Raw genomic sequence first — 22,258 nt, forward strand, 5'->3', positions numbered from 1 at the left:
CAGCAAATGTGGAAAATGCCCCAGGAGTAGGCACTGGAATTGTGCCCTCCCCTTGCCACAGGTCTAGGGCAAGAGAAATCATGCAACCATGATTTCTCCTGGGTGAGGAGACTTGCAGCCAGGGCCCACTTGGTGACCTGGCAACTCTGCCTCTGTGTGTGTGTGTGTGTGTGTGTGTGTGTGTGCGCGCGCGTGTGTGTGTGTGATTGCTGGATGTCCCAGTCTGCTCCCCTGAGATCAAGATACAGAGAGGTCTTCTCTACTCCATGCTCAGAAATATCTCCAGACATTCAGAGCATATGCTCACCTGGATTAACAGCCGGAGCTGTCCCACCCTTCTTATGCAGAGACCATAGTGCGCAAAGCACTCTCTGTTTTATGCTCAGGCAGATCTCTAGGCATTCAGAGAGCTCACTCATCCATATCAACAGCCTGAGTGTCAACCACTTCTGTGGAGAGACCATGTGAAGTGAGGCTCTCTCCCCTCCATGACTGGACAGATCTCTAAGCTTATAGAACATCCACCCTCCTGGATTAAGACTTTAGGCTGCCCTCCCTCCCCGTGCAGAGAAGTTACCGCTCAAGAGGTTTCCCAGCTCCAGGCCTATGTACATTTCTTGGTGCTTGGTGGCTGCCCCCTGGATTCTCCCTTCAGGGAACCTTTAAGCAGACCTACCTGGCCTGACTCTGTCCATCTTGGCTCACCCCCTGTAGCTGAGCAGGGAGTTCAGGCCACTGTGTATGCCAGGAATCAGTCCGTTGCCTCAGGCATATCTCGCAGTAAACAAGGATCAAATATATATACCCAGCCACATTGACCACAGCTGGCTTTTACCCAGAAGTGATATCTACTGGCCTGTAGCTGGAACTGCACAGCCCAATATAAAACCACACAACTTCTGCCAAAAGACCCTATCCAACATTCTCTACAGTCATACCCCCTAGGAACGGGGTAGAGGGAAAGAACATAAAACAACATTATAGGGAAAGAGAGAAAAAAAAATCCTATTCACACAAAAATAATTACAAAAGTTAGAAGTGCCAGGATCTCCAGATGAAAAGGACCCAGCAAAAGAATTTTTAGCACCAGAAAAAACAAAAAAAAAAATTGAACATTGTGACAGCACGGAAGGATCACGCTCGCTCTCCAGCAATAATCCCTATCCAAAATAGAAACCCCAACATGGCAGGTAAAGAATTGGATAACAAGGACGATGAATGATATTCAAGACAAGGTTGAAAATCAACACAAATAAACTTCCAAAGAAAGCCAATAAATGAAGGAAGAGATTAACATCTTAAAAAAATAACCAGAGTTTCTAGAATTAAAAAATTCACTTAGTGTATTTCAAAATACAGTTAAAGACTTTCATCAGTAGCCTAAATCAAACAGAAAAAGAATTTCAGAGCTCAAAGATCAGGTTTTCAAGCTAACCTAGTCAAGCAAAAGTTTTTTTTTTTTAATTAGAAAATGAATTAAGTCTTCGAGAAACATGGGATTATGTAAAGCAATCAAACCTATGAATTCTTAGCATTCCTGAGAGAGAAGAAGAAAAAGTAAACAACTCAGAAAGTATATTTGAGATAATAATGCAAAAATAATTCTCTGATTTTGCTAGAGAAATAGGTGTCCAGATGCAAGAATCCAGAGATCACCTATACGATGCTATACAAAACAAACATCACCAAGGCATATAATCACCAGTCTGTCCAAGGACAACAACAACAACAACAACAATAACAAATCTTAAAGACAGGTAGAGTAAAAGTTCAGATTCTCAACAGCAACAACAAAAATCAGGTTAACAGCAATTTCCCAGTAGAAACCTTGTAAGTCAGAAGAGATTGAGGCCTTCTGTCAGCATTCTTGAAAAAAAAAAAAAAAAAAGAAAGAAAGAAAGAAAGAAAAAAAGTAATGTACTGCTAAACTAAGCTTTCTAAGCAAAAGAGAAATATTTTCCAGACATATCATCACAAAGGGAACTTATTGCCAATAGACCAACCTTATAAAAGATCCATATAGGAGTTCTTAACACAGAAACAAAATAATTATACCTGCTACCACAAACACACACTTAAGTACATAGCCCATAGAATCTATGAAGCAACTACACAGTAGAAACTACAAAGCAACCAGTTAACCACAATAGAATTAAAACCTCACATATCATTATTAACCTTGAATGTACATGGTCTAACCTTGAAGGTACATGGTCCTACTTAAAAGGTACAGGGTGCCAAGTTGGATTAAAAAATAATAGTAATAAAAGACCAATCCATCTGCTGTCTGCAAGAGAACCATCTTAAATGTAAGGATACCCATAGGCTTAAAGTGAAAGGTTGGAGAAAGATCTATTATACAAACAGAAAACAAAAAAGAGCAGGGGTCATTATTCCTATATCAGATAAAACAGACTTTAAATCAATGACAGCAAAAAAGGGAAAAAGAAGGACATTATATAATGATGATAGGGCATTGCATAATGATAGAGTTCAATTCAACAAGAATACTTAACTATTCTAAATATATGCATACCAATGTTGGAGCATAAAAATTTATAAAACACATGTCTACAAAAAGACATAGCCACACAATAATGGGTGGTGGTGGGGGGGTGCTGCTCTCACTGACAGCATTAAAGACATCTATAAGGCAGAAAACTAACAAAGAAATTCTGAACTTAAATTAACACTTGATCTATTGTAACTGATAGACATCTCCAGAGTACTCCACCAATCAACCACAGAATACACGTTTTTCTCATTTGCATGCAGAATATATTCCAAGACTGGCCACATGCATTGCCATGAAGGAATTCTCAGTAAATTCAAAAAAATCAAAGTCATACCCACTATACCTTTGGACCACAGGAATAAAAATAGAAATCTAGGCCGGCATGGTGGCTCTTATCTGTAATCCCAGCACTTTGGGAGGCTGAGGTGGGCAGATCATGAGGTCAGGAGTTTGACACCAGCCTGACCAACATGGTGAAACCCCGTCTCTACTAAAAATCCAAAAAAATTAGCTGGGCATGGTGGTGTGTGCCTGTAATCCGAGCTCCTCAGGAGGCTGAGACAGGAGAATCACCATGAACCTGGGAGGCGGAGTTTGTGGTGAGCCCAGATTGAGCTACTGCACCCCAGCCTAGGCAACAGAGTGAGACTCTGTCTAAAAAAAGAAAAAAAAGAAATCTATACCAAGAAGAGCTCTCAAAAACACCTAACTACATAAAAATTAAACAACTTGCTTCTTTTGAGTAAACAAATTAATTAAGATATAAATAAAAAATTATTTGAAATAAAAAAGAGAGACACACATATCAATATCCTGAAATGCAGCAAAAGCAGTGTTAAGAGGAAAGTTCATAGCACTAAAGTCTTATGTCAAGAAGTTAGAATAGTCTCAAATTAACAATCTAACATCACACATAGAAGAACTAGAAAACAAAACAAAAACAAAATAACCCTGACGCCAAGTAGAAGAAAATAAATAAATAAAATCATAGTGGAACTGAATAAAATTGAGACTCAGAAATTTATACAAAGGATCACAAAACCAAAAGTTGATTACTTGAAAGGACAAACAAGATCAATGGACCATTAGCTATATTAACAAAGCAAAAAGAGAGGTTCCAAAAGCACAATAAAAAACAACAAAGATGACCCTACAACCCATCTAACAGAAATACAAAAGATCTTCAGAGACTAATACAACCACATCTATACACACAAATTGGAAAATCTAGAGGAAATGGATAAATCCATGGAAACATAAAGCAACCAAGATTGAATCAGGAAGAAATTGAAATCCTGAAAGGACCAATATCAAGTTCCAAAATTGAATAGAGTAATAAAAAATCTGCCAACCGAAACAGCCCTGGACCAGAAGGATTCACAGCCAAATTCTACCAGATATGCAAAGAAGAGCTGGTACCAATTCTACTAAAACTGTTCCAAAAAATTGAGGAGGAGTGACCCCTCCCTAACTCATCCTACAAAGCTAGCATCACTCTGATACCTAAATCTGGCAGAGACACAACGAATAAAGACAACTACAGGCCAATATTCCTGATGAACATAGATGCAAAGATTCTCAAAATACTAGTGAACTGAATTCAGCAGCACATCAAAAAGTTAATTCACCATGATAAGTAGGCTTTATTCCTGGGATGCAACATGGGTACAACATATGCAAATCAATCAACTTGATTCAGAACGTAAACAGAATTACACGCAAAAGTCATATGATTGGCGGGCGGATCACGAGGTCAGGAGATCGAGACCATCCTTGCTAACACATGAAACCCTGTCTCTACTAAACATACAAAAAATTAGCTCCCGGGCACCTGTATGGCGTGAACTCGGGAGGCGGAGCTTGCAGTGAGCCTAGATCGCGCCACTGCACTCCAGCCTGGGGGACAGAGTGAGTGAGACTCCATCTCAAAAAAAAAAAAAAAAGGTCATATGATTATCTCAATAGCACAGAAAAAGATTTTGATAAAATTCAATATCTCTTCACTATAAAAACCTTCAACAAACTAGGCATTGAAAAAACTTACCTCAAAATAATAAGAGCCACAAAACCACAGTCAAACATTCTCCTGAATGGGCAAAAACTAGCATTCCCCTTAAGAACAGGAAAAAGACAAGGATGGCATTCTCACCATTCCCATTCAACATGTACTGGAAGTCCTAGCCTGAGCAATTAGGCAAGAGAAGGAAATAAATGCAACCAAATACAAAAAGATAAAATCAAATTTTCTTTTTCTCTGATGACATGATTACACGTCTCGAAAACCCTATAGACTTTGCCAAACAGCTCCTAAAACTAATAAACAACTTCAGTAAAGTTTCAGAACAAAAAATTAATGTCAAAAAATCAGTAGCATTTCTGTACACCAAAGAAGAAATTGAGAACGCAATCCTGTTTACAATAGATACAAAAAAAGATGCTAAGAATAAATTTTACCAAAGATGTGAAAAATCACTACAAGCAAAATTACAAAACACTGATGAAATAAACTGAAGATAAAACAAATGGAAAAATATACTATACTCATGGAGCTGAAGAATTGATGTCATTAAAATGACCATATTTTCCAAAGAAATTTACAAGTTCAACACAATCCTTATCAAAATGCCAACACTATTTTTCACAGAATTAGAAAAAGCGGTCCTAAAATTAACATAGAACCAAAAGAGAGTCCAAATAGCCAAAGCAGTCCTAAGCAAAAAGAACAAAGCTGAAGCCATCACATCACCTGACTTCAAAATACATTACAAAACTATAGTAACCAAAGTATAGTATCGGTAGTATAGTATAGTATAGTATAGTATAGTATAGTATAGTATAGTATAGTATAGTATAGTATAGCATAGTATAGTAGTATAGTATAGCATAGGATAGGACAGGACAGGGCAGGACAGGACAGGACAGGACAGGACAGGACAGGACAGGACAGGACAGGACAGGACAGGATAGGATAGGATAGGATAGGATAGGATAGGATAGGATAGGATAGGATAGGATAGGATAGGATAGGATAGGTTAGCACAGCATAGTATAGTATAGTAAAGTGCAGTAACCAACGTATAGTTGACAAGAACTTACATTGGGAAAAGGAAACATATTAGAAGAAAACATTGGGAAAACTCCCCTGGATGTTGGTTTAGGCAAACAATTTATGACTAAGACCTCAAAAGCATAGACAACAAAACCAAGAATAGACAAGAGGGACTATATTGAATCACAAATTTTCCACACAGCAATGAAAATGAAAACAATTAACAGAAAAAGAGACAAGCTGCTTAATGGGAGAAATTTTTTGCAGACTATTCATCCAAAAGGAGACTAATAGCAAGAATATAAAAGGAACTCAACAGAAAGAAAAACAAATAATAATATTAAAATGTGGGCAAAGGACATTGATGCACATTTCGGGTTTTTTTTTAAATTTGTTTTTATTTTTATTTATTTATTTATTTATTTTTGAGACAGAGTTTCACTCTTGTCACTCAGGCTGGAGTGCAATTGCACGATCTCAGCTCACTGCAACCTCCATCTCCCATGTTCAAGTGATTCCCCTGCCTCAGCCTCCCGAGAAGCTGGCATTACAGGCATGCAACACCATGCCCAGCTAATTTTGTATTTTTAGTAGAGACAAGGTTTCTCCATGTGGGTCAGGCTGGTTTAGAACTCCCGACCTCAGGTGATCTGCCCGTCTTGGCTTCCCAAAGTGCTGGGATTACAGGCGTGAGCCACCGTGCCTGGCCATCAATGTACATTTATAAGACGAAGACATACAAATGACCAAGTGGTATGTAAAGAGAGGCTCAATCATTAATTATCAGAGAAATACAACTCAAAACCACAATGAGATAACAACTTATCCCAGTTAGAATGGTGATTATTAAAAAGACAATAAATAACAGATGTTGGCAAGCACGCAGAGAAAAGGCAACTTTTGTACACTGTTGGTGGGAGTGTAAACTAGTATAGTCAGCATGGAAAACAGTATGAAGATTTCTCAAAAAATTAAAAACAGAATTACCATTTGATCTAATACAACTGCTGGGTATCTTCCCAATGGAAAAGAAATCAACATATGAAAAAGATACTTGGACTCACATGTTTATTGTAGCACTCTTTACAATAGCAAAGATACTGAATCAAGCAAAGTGTTCATGAACAATGACTGGATAAAGAAAATATAGTATATATACACAATGAAATATTTTTCAGCCAGAAAAAAATAAAATCATGTCATTTGCACAAACACAGACAAAACCGAAGATCATTATCTTAATTAAAGTAAGGTAGACACAAAATACAAATGTCACTTGTTCTAGCTTATATGTGGGAGGTAAAAAAACAAACAAACAACAACAAAAAAAATCTTGCTTACATGGAAATAGAGAGTGTAAAGTAGATAACAAAGACTAGGAAGGGGCCAAGGTAGGAGGGATGATGAAAAGAACTGGGTTAAAAGATAAAAACATAAAGTAAGATAGAAGAAATAAATTCAATGCTTGATAGCAGAGTAGGGTGCCTATACTTAAAAATGTATTGCACTCAAGTGATGGACACTATGGACACTCTGACTAGATAATTATGTCTTATATATATTTGTAGCAAGATTTCTCATATATCCTATAAATTTTTACAAATTAAAAAATAGTAAATATTAAAAAAATAAAATACACTGATTTTTAAATATGAGATAATTACTTAAACATTTCTTGAAAGAAGACATACAAGTGGCCAACTGGCATATTAATAAATGCTCAACATCTCTAATTAGTATACTCCAAATGAAAACCACACTGAGATTTCACCTAATATCTGTCAGAAAGATTGAAATTTTTTAGTATTCCATTTATATGAATCCAATGTGATTTTAATTATATCTTTGAATAGTATTTTAGTGATTGTTCTAGGAAATAAAGAATATATACTTCATTTTTCCAGTGTATTTAAAATGAATAGTTTACCATTTCACTTTGATCATTGAAATTATATTACCATATAGATTCCTTTATACTCCCCTAAGTGACAGTTGTCTCATATATTTCTGTACATTGAAAATTACAGGAAATGTTGTTTTGCTTTAACTGCCAAACATTATTTTAAGGAACTGAGGCTCACAGCATCATTTCACTGCTACTTTGAATTCTCATGTCTTTTCCTTCTCCACCTGTTGCTATTTATTTTTTCCAGTATTTTCAATTAGCTAGGCCACACCTCTGCCTAGATTTTACATTTGAGTTCAACGAGAGTGAGAGAGGCACGTGTTTCTTCCACTTTACCTAGAAATCAGAACCTGACTGGTAGTCTCTTAACTACAAATTTAATGTTTTATAGTTCTACAGATATTTGATTTTTCTGCTTCATTTTGTGATAGCATCAGTCGGTATTTAAATAAAAATTTATATTTTATCTAAGTGTCAAATGTATTGGCATGATGGTTATAATATTCCTTCATTGTAAGTTAAATACTTGTTGAAAGTTTAGTGGTGTCTGTTGTTTCATAATTGATAATAATAAGTATTCTCTTTTTTTTTTTCTTAGAAAAACCTCTTGGGATTTAGAAATTTAATCTGTTCAAAGCATTACATTTTTAATGATTATTTTTATTCTTTTTGACCAAGTCATTGATTTATTTCCTTCTTTATACTTACTTTAACTAAATGAAATTTTCTTTACAAATTTAAACATTTAAACACATTTACCAATAAGGAACACTTTATATGTAAAGCACATTAACAAATTTTGGGATGTATGTTCACTATCATTTGATTTGAAATATTTTCTAAGTTATCTAGTTTTATATTTGATTCATGAGTCCTTTATAAATGCTATTAATTTCTAAATATTTGCATATTTATAAATATATTATTTTTATTGATTAATAATTTAATAGAAGTTTGATCAAAGAAAATACTCTGTTACTTCAATCCACTGAAATTTATTGAGAGTTGTTTATATACTGGTGTATGTTCTATTTTCGTAAATATTCCATGTACATTAAAAAATGTTTATTATGCAATTATTTAATACAGTGGTTAATAAATGTAAATAAACATAAATTAAGCCTTTTTTTGGTGATTTTGTTTAAATCTCCTATATTCCAACTTAATTTTTTGGTCTTTTTTTAGTCAATTACTGAGAGAATTATTAAATTTTCCAAAATACGTGTTTATAGAAAACTGCCCTTTCATAAAGGAAAATTTAACTTTAGTATTTAAAGTCATCATTCTTAGAGCCCTCAAAATTAAGTGATTTTATTTCTTTTATTCCTTTTAAAGTAATATCAGAAAATACTTTCCATCTACATGATTAGTTTCAAATATATTCTTAATATTCATTAATGTTTGTTCAAGTAACATTGGCATCTGACTCTATCATATTATTCAACATAATTTACCTGATAATATAATCTGAAAAATGAAATGATAGTATATTTTTAAGGATCTCTTAATTATATTAACATATTTCAGATTAAAATGAATATATATACACATATGTAAAATATGACATTTGGAACATTTCTCATATAATGGTAAATGAGTTAACATATTATCGCATAAACACAATCATAATAAACAGGCCTAAAGTTATATTCTGAGATGCCTTTAGGGCTCATAGTCTAAATGGTTATGATTTTGTGCCATTTTGGAATAATCAAAGGAATTCCCCGAAATAGTGATGGAGTGTCAACTCATTTCCAGTCAGTTTTATTAGGGTCTGTGTGGAAGGGAAACGGATTCAAAATACTACAATTTGTTTGACCTCATGGCTAGAGCAAAACTGATGTTTTAGACACCTTTATAAGTAACAGTGCCAGCAACTTAGACTCTATACTAGTTAATTGGTTAATTTATTGCCTACTAGTCTACTACAAGCCTTGTAACGTGGCTTTAATGATAGATAGCAGTTCAGGTAGTTCAGTTCTGTGAAATACAGATTTCCTAAGCAAAATTATCAGAATAGCTAATAATACTATAGTTAGCAAACCAATTATTTAAAAATCTATATAAAGGGTCTGAAATGTTCAGAAAGGAAATTTCTTTATTTTCTTTCAATCTTTTGTCATTGCATGATTTCTTGCAAAACTATTTTGGTTCAGTTAAGGTTGTCTCTTTCCATTCTCAATAGAAGAATAAAATGTCAACTTGGCACCTGGGTAGTGACAAACATGCTATAAAGCATATCCGTATAAATCATTTCCAAGCACCAATTTACATAGTAATTGTGTTCATGTCAGCGTATTCAATTTTCAATGGCTGGTTTTAGTCACACTGTTTTTCTATTCTAATCTTGCCCATGTCAGTTACCTTTGATAAGGCAGTGATATCTAGTAAATTATTTTGCTTTTGACAGGTCTGAAAAATTAGTCTGGACTACCAAGTATATGTGAGCATGTTTGAATGAGGGGGTCATTACTATTTATTTATCCATGCAGTTATCCTTTTGTTTGCTCACTTACTCTATAGAAACCTATTTTGTAAATTGACATTTTATTTAGTAATCTAATTAAAATGTTATGTATTATGATATTTTATGTCTTTACTGAAGGATGAAATAATTTGTTGTGTTCCTGCAGCCACGTATTCATGAAGCATGGCAGAAATATAGTGGATATATAGGTTGTTGCTTTTTAAATAAATTTGAAAAGATTTCTGCCATTATTTTTCAGAATATTTTTTCTACTACTAACTCATCTCCCGTCCTTCAGAAATGCCCCTTATATTCATGTTGGTTTGCTTGATGTTGTCCTGCATTTATCTGAGTCTGTGTTTATTTTTCTTCATTCTTTTTTCTTCTTATTCTCCATTGATATGGTTTGGCACTGTGTCCCCACCCAAATCTCATGTAGAATTATAATTTCTAATGTTGAAGGTGGGGCCTGGTGGGAGGTGACTGGATTATGGGGGTGGTTTTTAATGGTTTTGCACCATCCCTCTAGTGCTATCTCACAGAATTCTCACGAGATCTGGTTGTTTAAATGTGTGTAGCCCCTCCACCTTCACACTCTCTCTCCTGCTCTACCACGTGAAGAAAGTGCCTACTTCCCCTTCCGCCGTGATTGTGAGTTTCCTGAGGCTTCCCCAGCCATGCTTCCTGTACAGCCTGCAGAACCATGAGTTAATTTGAACTTTTTTCCTTATAAATTACCCAGTCTCAGGTAGTTCCTCATAGTAATGTGAGAAGGAATTCATACATTCATATTCCATAATCTCTATTTGTCTTCAATGTTGGTGTTATAGGTGGTGAATCTGTACGGGTCTGTGGCAACCTTAATTCTTACCTACTCAGAAGAAAGAATTCAACCAAGGGGGTGTAAGGTAGAGTGAAAGACCAAGGCAAGTTTTAGAGCAGAAGCGAAAGTTCATTAAAAAGCTTTAGAGCAGGCATGAATAGAAGTGACCTACACATGGAAGAGGGCCAAGTGCCTGAATTGAGTGATCAAGTACATGGTTTGACCTTTTGACTTGGGGTTTCATATGTTGGCATGTTTCTAGGGTCTTGCATGACTTCTCCTCTGATTCTTCCCTTGGGTGGGCAGTCCGCATGCAGTGTGTTTACTGGAGTTGTATGAATGCTCACTTGAGGCGTTCTTCTCTTACCAATATGAATGTTCCTAGAGGGTCATATACCAGTTAAACTCCACCATTTTGCCTCTTTGTGTGCATGGCTTGAGTTCACTTGCCCGGCTCCTGAGATCTTATCAGGAAGCTGCTGATCACCAGTTTCAGATGTTTCTCTCTATTAGAAGACTGCCTTTCCCTGGTGCCAGCTGTGACGAATTCTTATCTTAGAAAGCCAGTTTAATAACTGCCTGACCATCACCTGATGGTTGCCTGACATTTCTGGTGGTGGGGGACCCTCTCCTGCCCTGCTCATGTCTGCCTGACTACCTACTGTAACATTGATATTTCTTCCTTCTATCAGTTGCAATCTTCTCTTAAGCCACTCAAAATAACTTTTTATTTTAGCTATTGCAGCCTTCAACTCTAGAAGTTTTGTTTGGTCTTTTTTGTTGTTTTCTAATTTCTCCCTTTATTTATGTTGTCTATTTAATGAAACATTATCATAATACCTTTCTTTGTTTCTTTTATTATGTTTCCTTTAGTTCAGTGGAGGTATTGATGATGGCTAGTTTGGAGTCTTTTTCTGTTATATTTAATCTCTGATTTCTCTCACAAAGAGTTTGTATTAACTGCATTTTTATTATTTTGGGGGGTCACACTTTACTGATTCTTTGCATGGCTTATAAGTTGTTGTTGGTAACAGGATATTTCAGATGATATATTTTAGCAACTCTAAGTACTGATTATTCTACCTCCCACTTGGACTTCTTATTGTTATTTGCTTGTTTTTTTTTTTTTTTTTTTTAGTAACTGGCCTGACTACAGTAGCCCCCACCACCCAACCCCTACATCCATGGGGGATATGTTCTACGACCCTTAGTAGAAGCCTAAAACTGCAGATAGTACCTAACTCTATATTTATTATTATTTTCCAGTATATACACACCTATGATAACATTTAATTTATAAATTTGGCAGAGGAAAGGATTAATGACAATAACTAATAATAAAATCAAACAATTAAAATAATATACTGTAATAAAAATTGTGTTAATATGGTCTCACTCTCTCTCCAAATACTTTATTGTACTGTACTCACTTATTTTTTGACTATGATTGACCACAGGTAAATAAAGCCTCAAAAAGTGAAATCACAGATAAAAGAAAACCACTGTATTTTGGTGAAGTCTGTTTCTTTTCATCACATGGTTAAGTCTCCTGTGTGGCTCCTCCGGGAGCTGTGGCTTTGGGAACGCCCACATTCAGCCTGAGATGACAGCGGTATTCGCAGGGATTTCTTTCTCTCTTTCCTGACCACATCCCGCTGTTAAATACCACTAATTGCTGGTTGATTGCTTTCTTGTTTTTAACAATCCCCTACGATATAAATTGTTCTACACACTAATCTATTCCATTTGTGGCTCATTTGAGGGGTTAGTTTTTGAAGTCTCTCTGTGATATTTGTTCTGACACTAGAAGGCATCCTCCCAAGTTTCTCATTCTTTATTTCTCCATTGCAGAATGGCTGGCCTACAGTCTAGGCTGTGTCTTCATAAATATACAAACCACCACCGTCCAATTACTTTTCATCACAGTCTCTGCTGTTTTTCAGAGTGACCTTAGATTTGAACTTCTCTATGCAATGTTGCAAAGAAGTCAGTTTCTTTGGGAAGATATTTGGTGCTATATGTTCTGTGCCTTGCTTCTCTCTCAGGCAAAATCTCTGAAGCAAAGCTCTGGAGATAAGGGTGGAGACAAGGCCAAGATGCCTGGAAGGACACCCTGCTCTAGAAAGTGAGCACTCAGGGAGAGGGGACCAGTAGCCTGAGAACATCTCTGCTTGCATCACTCACGTGAAACCACCACATCACAAACTGTGCAAAATATAATAGGGGTCTGAAGTATTCTCAGCATGCTATACCAGACGTAGAGCCTCTGTTTCATGTGTGGTGGCTAAGAGGAAGAAGAGATGCCCACCTCTGTACTATGATTACCCAAGGCTTTCTCTTAGTAACAGGAAACAAAGAGCAGGATGAGAGATACTGAAGTCCTGCTCCTCCTAGGTAAATGGCTCTTGGATTCGGAGTGAGGCCAGTAGAAAGCCCTGTGTTCTTGGTTGCATCTGTCTGAAGTAGTGTCTCTGACTTGCTGAGTTGGGAGAGAAGGATGGAGTGGTCTTCTTCTTTCAGATGCCACAACTTACTTTCTTACCAAATTTTCATAAATTGTCTTGAATGGATGTTTATTCCCTTTCTATTTGCCTTTAGGACCATTTCCAGAGACTTACATGTTTTTAAAGAAATAATTTTCACCAACTTCATCAGGGAGCAAGTCAGGGGAGTACCTTATGCTGACATGCCAGAGTCAACCTTTGGATGACTTCTTTATAAACTCATCTAAGTGCCTGTCATTCATATGCTTAATAAATAATTGTCAGATAACTAAAAATGTGCTTTGGGTAAGAGCACATTTGTTATTGAAAAATACTTATCAGGATTTCTAATCTTGATAAAGTATGTTTTAAGATAACGATTTAAGATAAAATTTATAGATAAATTTTTCTTTTATAAAATCAAGTACAATTATCTGTGAATATTTGAGAATGAAATTAATAGTTTTTAAGTGCACATTTAAAATATGCAAATCAAGAATCTTTATAAATGATATAAATTTATTAAAAATTTAAATGATTTCCTCTGTACTATGGTAACATGCACATTGATGGTTCAACCAATTCTGTTTAACGATTAAGTTCGAGAGAATACGTGATATATCTACCTTAATTTTTTAATTTGAATGAGCATGAGATTTACAGATTATCCTTTTGCCGAAATCACATTTATTAATGCCATTGTTTGGCATCACAATCTAAGCACTAGTGATTACTTTGACAATAGTTTAAGATTACATGGCTTGCTGATTTGGAAAGGAAGCTCCAGCATTCTCTTTAAAACAGCAGAATTTTCTTACAGACTCATTCTTTATTATATATAACCTAAAATCTTAAATCACTGTCTCTCATTTCAGTAAACTTCTGTGGGTAGGAGTAAAAAGAGGAAGGGTAAAATTTAGAAATACAGTTGCTAGATAAACCTTACAAAGCAATGTATATGACTACATTAAATTTTCAGATTTTTTTCTTTAAAGAGTTAAAATTATGAATCTATTTCTCAAACCTACACTTTTAATTTTATTTATTTGATACTCATCATAAGGTTATAAAGGATATTCTTTGATATTCAACACATGATTTTGAAGCAGCCAGTTTATTTTCATATTTTTTTTGTATGTGCACTATTTTCCCATTGTTATCCTTTTAGACTGCAGTTCCCTTATCCTTGTCCTCATTCAACCTTTCTTTCTTTTTTTTTTTTTTGTTGTTGTTGTTGTTGTTTTTGGGGGGATGGAGTTTCACTCTTGTTGCCCAGGCCAGAGTGCAATGGTGCAATCTCGGGTCACAGCAACTTCCGCCTGCTGGGTTCAAGTGATTCTCCTGCCTCAGCCTCCAGAGTAGCTGGAATTACAGGCACCCGCCACCACGCCCAGCTAATTTTTTCTATTTTTAGTAGAGATGGGGTTTCACCATGTTGGCCAGGCTGGTCTCGAATCCCTGACCTCGTGATCCACCCGCCTCGGCCTGCCAAACTGCTGGGATTATAGGCATGAGCCATGGCGCCCAGCCTCATTCAGCCTTTCAAAGATCCAGCCTCATGGTCTGTCAGTCACTCCAAAAGCTTAATGTCTGACAAGTCTTAAACTGTTATCTCTCAAAGGAAGATTTTTGTTTCACTAGGGACACACCTCTTAGTTACAGTGATAAACATTTTTTATCTCTTTCAGGCTTTAGTCAAGAATGAGAGGTACATCTAAATTTTTGTTGTTATTTAATTATGGCTTTCTGTAATGACCCTTAGAACTTATGTACTAATGTCTGTATTACTGTGCATACAATTGGTTTTCAAAAAATACTGAAGGGTGCTCACTTAAACAACAGTTTTGAAAGATGGTTTCTACCTGATTGTAGCCATTCCTTCTTTCAATCTGCTGCTTATCATTTAATTGCTTTATTTTTTAAGTAATATTTAGATGTACCCTAGGCTGGAATAGAGTTTGATTTAAAGGATACATTTCCCATCTCTGTCTCAGTGGCAATATTCACACCTAATTGGAGTGCATGAACAGTCATTTTAGCTTATTTTGCTTCTCAATTCACTTGTAAACTTGTTGAATGAAGGTACTTAATCAAGTTCACAAGGATGTCATAATAAAAATGGAAAAGGCAATCAACCAGTGCTATTCATTTTTTATGTGGCTTTTGAAATTGAGAAATATAAAAAATTATTCTTGCACATTTTTGGATGGTTAAACTCAAATATGTTTGCCAATAAGTTCTAGAATTACATAGACAAGAGTCAAAATGGATTACGTTTTTCCATTATGCATAAAAATAAAATAAAAACTATTCATAGTATATTTACTAAATCTTATTTGAAAGAAATTGAATACATATTTATTCTTCCTAACAAACTCAGAATTGACTCATAAAATCTAAGTATTTACAATTTAAATTTTGAAATTAGAATACACTAGGTCTCCTTATATTTTACATCTCCATGATATGACTGGAAAATAAAAAAAGGAATCAGAAAGATCATTATCAGAAGACAAAGAAACAACTGAATAGATCATGCTATCGCTGATTTGGTAAACCTCATCCCAATTTTAATAATCTTAGTACATAGTGAGGAACCTGAAGAAACTTGCATCCCTGCTTATGGAAATGAGCACATAAACATTCAAAATTGCCATTTGACTTGTTCAGCATCACAATGCAAGTCATGCAAGACAATATATTAGAATCATTATTCAATATACTTCATGGAAGGCAGGAGTATTTAGAACATAAGGCACTGAAAAATCAAGAGTTTGCTCAAAAGTCTGTATATGTTGAGAAATAGCCTATAGTGCTTCTTTGTAAGTACTTCATGTAAGTATGGGGTAAGTGTATACTATTTATCACAGGAGGAGACTCCTTTTCTCTACAGATGTGCCCATGTGGCAGGACAGTCATTAGACAAACACACCTGGCCTTTCTCCACCTTTTCAGAGTTTCTTTCCAGAAGAAAGAGATTTGTGGGTTTGGGTTACAAAGCTTACTGCAGTTGGCCAGCTCTGTCTTCATTTTTTTCTGCTTTGGAACCTGCTTGCCTGCAGAGATCAGTCATCTTATTCTGCCATCCATGACTTAAGCGTGACAATTTCGCTTATGTTATCCAGCTATGTCTGTGACTTGAAGACTGAATGTGCCTCATTCTGCACTTCACTATTGAGTATAATACTTGGCCTATATCTAAACCATGCTCACCAATTGAATTTCAACAATAATAAAGAGAATGTTTTCATAGCAAATCATTTCTAGGGCCATCTCTCAAATGGTTCTGAAACTACAGGAAACAGGGCTACATTAGTCTGATATAACCACAGCCCTACTGAAAACAATAATATAATCCAAGAGGTTGTAAAGATTCTCTTCGACAGAAATAGTTTTAGCTTCATGGCTTTGACAATCAGTGGAGTATTGAGTGTTGAGAGAACACTCTGTGATACCTCATACTTCATTTATTGTCAAAGTCATGAAGCTAAAACTATTTCTACCTGGGCAATATTAGTGATATAAAAAAATGATAAAAAGTCACAATACAAAGTGAATCTACATTAATTTTAAAATATCTCAGCTAATCAGCCACCTTAGAAGTCTATCTCGGGTAACATGTATGGGCATAAATATTTATCTATATAAACACATAAACTTTTATAACAGCCAAAAGAAAAATGAAACTCATATCAAAGATGCATTTACCCAAAATTGCCGTGAAACCTACCTCAACTCTCCTATTAGAATGGTTCTTCTATCTCTTTATCTCAATTATTGCTTTTTTCATAGATACAAATTTTTCTTACCCACATTAATTACATTAATTATATCATGCTTACAGGGTATTTGTGATAACTTTTGATGAATTTTTCCATATCCAGGGAATAACACTTGCTTAAAAATTCTTCAGTTTTATCTTAGCAACAACATATTCATGCACAAATTTATTAGAGTTTCTTTTCTACATAGACCATTCTTACATAGTTTTCTATTTCCCTATGTTATATGTATATTTCAAATAGATGTCTTAAGTCTCCCATCCTGAACTATAAGTTAAATAAGGTGCTCCATAGCATGCAAAGCATATATGTGACATCTCAGGGAGACGACTAAATACAAAGACATGGCAAAATCAATATACAAGTGGAGAAAAGCTTAAAGTGTGGCAAAACAAAACCAGGCCACCGAGATATCCATTGACTGGACATTTGTCATACAGAAGTGCTCATTGTAAAATTCTTATCAACAGTGTATTAAATAAAATATTTAATACAATATTTAAAATAAGATGTTCTAAAGAGAGATTCAGGCTGATCACAGGCACTATGGATACAGACATGACTTGGCACTAACAGAGGAAGGGAGTGAATATTTAAAATACATCAAGTATGTGCTCAAAAATATGTATAAAAATCAACCAGGGTCAGGCACAGTGGCTCATGCCTATAACCCCAGCACTTTGGGATGCCAAGGCAGGCAGATTGAGGTTGGGAGTTTGAGACCAGCCTGACCAACATGGAGAAACCCTGTCTCTACTAAAAGTACAAAATTAGCCAGGCGTGGTGGTGCATGCCTGTAATCCCACCTACTTGAGAGGCTGAGGCAGGAGAATTGCTTGAACCCCAGAGGCAGAGGTTGCAGTGAGCTGAGATTGTGCCGTGACATTCCAGCCTGGGCAACAAGAGTGAAACTCTGTCTCAAAAAAAAATAAAAATAAAAATACAAATTCAACCAAAAGTGTAGGGCTAGGTGTATATAAAAAAAGATTAAAAAATTGTACATACCAAAGCATAGATAGTGTAAGAAGCTGAAACAATTTGTAAGATAGAGAGATGTTAAGAGCATTTGGAAGAAATATAAAAAAAATTAAAAACAAAAGTGAAAAGCTTGAAATTTATTTTTTGGATAAAAGTAAGACTGATCTGTTGCGGGAAGTCAGGGACCCCAAATGGAGGGACCGGCTGAAGCCATGGCAGAAGAACATAAATTGTGAAGATTTCATGGACACGTATTATTTCCCCAAATTAATACTTTTATGATTTCTTACACCTCTCTTTACTGAAATCTCTGAACATAAATTGTGAAGATTTCATGGATGCTTATTACTTCCACAATCGATACCCTTGCTATTTCCTATGCCTGTCTTTACTTTAATCTCTTCTTCTTTACTTTAATCTCTTCTTTACTTCCCATCATTTTTGTAAACTGAGGAGGATCTATGTTGCCTCAGGACCCTGTGATGATTGCATTAACTGCAAAATTGTTGGTAGAGCATGTGTGCTTGAACAATATGAAATCTGGCGCCTTGAAAAAAGGAACAGGATAACAGCAATGTTCAGGGAACAAGGGAGATGGCCTTGGACTCTGACTGCCAGTGAGCCGGGTGGAACAGAGCCATATTTCTCTTCTTTCAAAAGCAAATAGAAGAAATATTGCTGAATTCTTTTTCACAGCAAGGAACATCCCTGAGAAAGAGAATGCACCCCTGAGGGTAGGTCTATGAACGGCCCCCGTGGGGGCGGCCATCTTTTACGGTCAAAGCCGAAGGGATGATATAAGCCCCGGTCTCCTGTAGCGCTCCCAGGCTTATTAGGACATGGAAATTCCTGCCTAATAAATTTTGGTCAGACAGGTTGTCTGCTCTCAAACCCTGTCTCCTGATAAGATGTTATCAATGACAATGCATGCCCGAAACTTCATTAGCAATTTTAATTTTGCCCTGTCCTGTGGTCTTTTGATCTTGCTCTGCCTCCATTTGCTTTGTGACACTTTATTACCTTGTGAAGCATGTGATCTCTGTGACTCACACCCTATTCGTACACTCCCTCCCCTTTTGAAAATCACTAATAAAAACTTGCTGGTTTTACGACTCAGGGAGCATCACGGAACCTGCGGACATGTGATGTCTCTCCCGGACACCCAGCTTTAAAATTTCTCTCTTTTGTACTCTTTCCCTTTATTTCTCAGACCAGTCAATGCTTAGGGAAATAGAAAAGAACCCACATTAAATATTGGGGATGGGGTTTCCCCCAATACTGATCAAGTTATTGCACACATGCCAATATACTGTCTTTCATCTATGGCTTGTAATTAAGGATATCTAGTGCTGATTTGGAAATAAGAAAGCCAAAAAAGCAGTTTATTTTTATACTAGTGAAGAAGAAATGAATCAGGAAATTTCTTTAAAAAATACCTATGCGGGCCGGGCGCGGTGGCTCACGCCTGTAATCCCAGCACTTTGGGAGGCCGAGACGGGCGGATCACAAGGTCAGGAGATCGAGACCATGGTGAAACCCCGTCTCTACTAAAAAAAATAGAAAAAATTAGCCGGGCGCGCAGCGGGCGCCTGTAGTCCCAGCTACTCGGGAGGCTGAGGCCGGAGAATGGCGTGAACCTGGGAGGCGGAGCTTGCAGTGAGCCGAGATTGCGCCACTGCACTCCAGCCTGGGCGACAGAGCGAGACTCCGTCTCAAAAAAAAAAAAAAAAAAAAAAAATACCTATGCATTAGGATTTCTGAAATAACTTGTCTTAAATATTCTTCATAGTGAACTATAATGCGCACTACATATCAAAACATATAAAACCATGATTTTTTTAAACTAAATATGAGAATATGAAAGAGTGCAGAGCACTTAAATATACAGGGAGTGGCCAACATAGTTTATCACACGGCGTAAGTCCGGCTTGTATGCTTTAGAATAAGTTCGAGTTCAGTTAAATGTCAAGATAGGAGTCCCCATATCTTCCATTGCAAAATCCTAGAATAAAGAAAAATAAACTCTTCCCTGCTAGCACTCTGAGACTGTAGTTTCAGTTGGCTTACTGAAAAGGAAAAGTTTCTTAGAACTGTTATGTTTTATTTTAAAAGTCATACAAAGTTTGCATTCTGTTCTATAGATTGTGTCAATATAAAAACGCTATGGTCCATCACTTTCAGCCTAGTTAAATAGATAATAGTGAAATATGTCACAAGTTGATCTTATAATTTCAAAGAGCACTTACACAGAGCTGCATACTCTTGTGGATAAATGTACCTGCCTTTGGTGAAGCACAGATGAAATCAAAAGCATAATACTTTAAACAATGGGAACCTGTAAGACATTCTTTGGCTCTCAGTTTCCTGCAGGTGGAGCACTGGTAAAATCAGAGGTGACATCAGACTCCTCTTCCAGCATTGCTAGGAGTCAAATACTGACCTCACCAAAGTCAACTTTATTCTTGGTAGTATCAGGCTTAACACTTTCTTTTTATCCATTTCAAACCCTCTCAAGGTTTTTGTTGTTGCTGCTGTTATTTGTTTTTCATATTTTTTTCTTTTTTTTCTTACTATATGACCACTTGTCCTATTAAATATCCAGCCTTAGTAACTAAGTTGGAATATTATCACAGATTATATTTTGGCCATATTTTTCTTCTGTAACATTTATTATAGTGCTTTCCTCATACTGTAAATTCAGTGACCCTAATAAAAATTTCAGAATTTATTTTACATCTTTCAATTTTTTTTCCCATTATTACATGAGAAGATCTTTTCTTAAAAGATGGTGACCACACTAAAAATAGTCTTTGAGAAGAATGGGAATAACTGCCTTCTTTTGACTTCAGTGATTTTCTGCACTGTTTCTAAACTTGTCATTATTTCTACTTGAATACACATTAAGAGATTGAGATTAGAAGTGTGGGGGTGGGGGCCAGGCCCAGTGGCTCATGCCTGTAATCCCAGCACTTTGAGAGGCTGAGGCGGGCAGATCACAAGGCCAGGAGATCGAGACCATCCTGGCTAACATGGTGAAACCCCGTCTCTACTAAAAATACAAAAAATTAGCTGGGCGTGGTGGCGGACCACTGTAGTCCCAGCTACTGAGGAGGCTGAGGCAGGAGAATGGTGTGAATCCAGGAGGCAGAGCTTGCAGTGAGCCGAGATCATGCCACTGCACTCTAGCCTGGGCAACTCCAAAGTGTGGGCGCAGGGAGGAACTGGATAGATAGAAATTATTCTCTTAGCATATTTATTATGCCAACAATGCAATTTAATGCATCTTTGATTATGTGCAATTAGGTATTAAAATTTCTCATAACTAGAAATGTTCTTGGTCAGTGAGAATTACTGTAGATAATTTCAGGTAACCTGGGGATAATTTGTCTGGTTAAAAGGCCTGCGTCAATATATAAAGCACTCAATTTAGGAAAAAAATGATTTGTTCTTCACATTAGTCCTCTGTTTAACTATATTGGGAAATGCAACTTCATATAAAACATGAGGAGAAAAACAGTAATTACTTCATAATTTTAAATAAATTTCTAAAGATACAAAATGGCAACTAGAAAATAGTTTTTCAAACCATAATGTACTGATATTTTTCTAAAGGGTCAATTATCTTTGCACAAAGTTAGGGAGTTTTATTTGCTTTAAATTACTGGTTTAACTTAGATTTCTAATTCTTATTTTAATTAGTTGCCCTGGTTTTTATTTCCTTTTCTCTTTCTCACACCAGGGTTTCCAAAGGAAACTTGTTGGGTTGTTGTGGGTGGAAGGATAGCTGTATTAGAACAGTTAGATAGATTTATCAGATACATGTGCCAATACCACATTCCAAATTTTTATCACTTTCCATATTCTTGGCATCCTTTGACATTGTTTATGCTATCAGATAAACGATAACACAGTAAAATGAAAAGTACAGTAAGTGATGTTAGAGGTAGATGGGGGTGGGTAGAGAAAAGATGGATTTTGGGTAAGTATATATAGTACTATAATTTAAACTATAATATGCAGTTACAATTCAATACAAACTGAACTCCCTGTCAATAGACAAGCTACTTTAGATCAAGTTCAGAAAGTGACAGGAAATTGAACCAACAATCAGTACTGTTTTTTTTTTTTGAGATGGAGTCTCGCTCTGTTGCCCGGGCTGTAGTTCAGTGGCCAGATCTCAGCTCACTGCAAGCTCCGCCTCCCGGGTTTATGCCATTCTCATGCCTCAGTCTCCCAAGTAGCTGGGACTACAGGC

General features: G+C 36.1%; 1 protein-coding gene across 2 annotated transcripts in view; it reads right to left on the reverse strand.

Moving 5' to 3' along the window:
* The window catches only part of GALNTL6 (polypeptide N-acetylgalactosaminyltransferase like 6), a 1,210,113-nt gene that overhangs the window by 700,489 nt on the left and 487,366 nt on the right, over nt 1-22,258 (reverse strand). The window lies entirely within an intron of this gene.

This window comes from Macaca thibetana, chromosome 5 (genome assembly GCF_024542745.1).
Source record: "Macaca thibetana thibetana isolate TM-01 chromosome 5, ASM2454274v1, whole genome shotgun sequence".
Lineage (NCBI taxonomy): Eukaryota > Metazoa > Chordata > Mammalia > Primates > Cercopithecidae > Macaca > Macaca thibetana.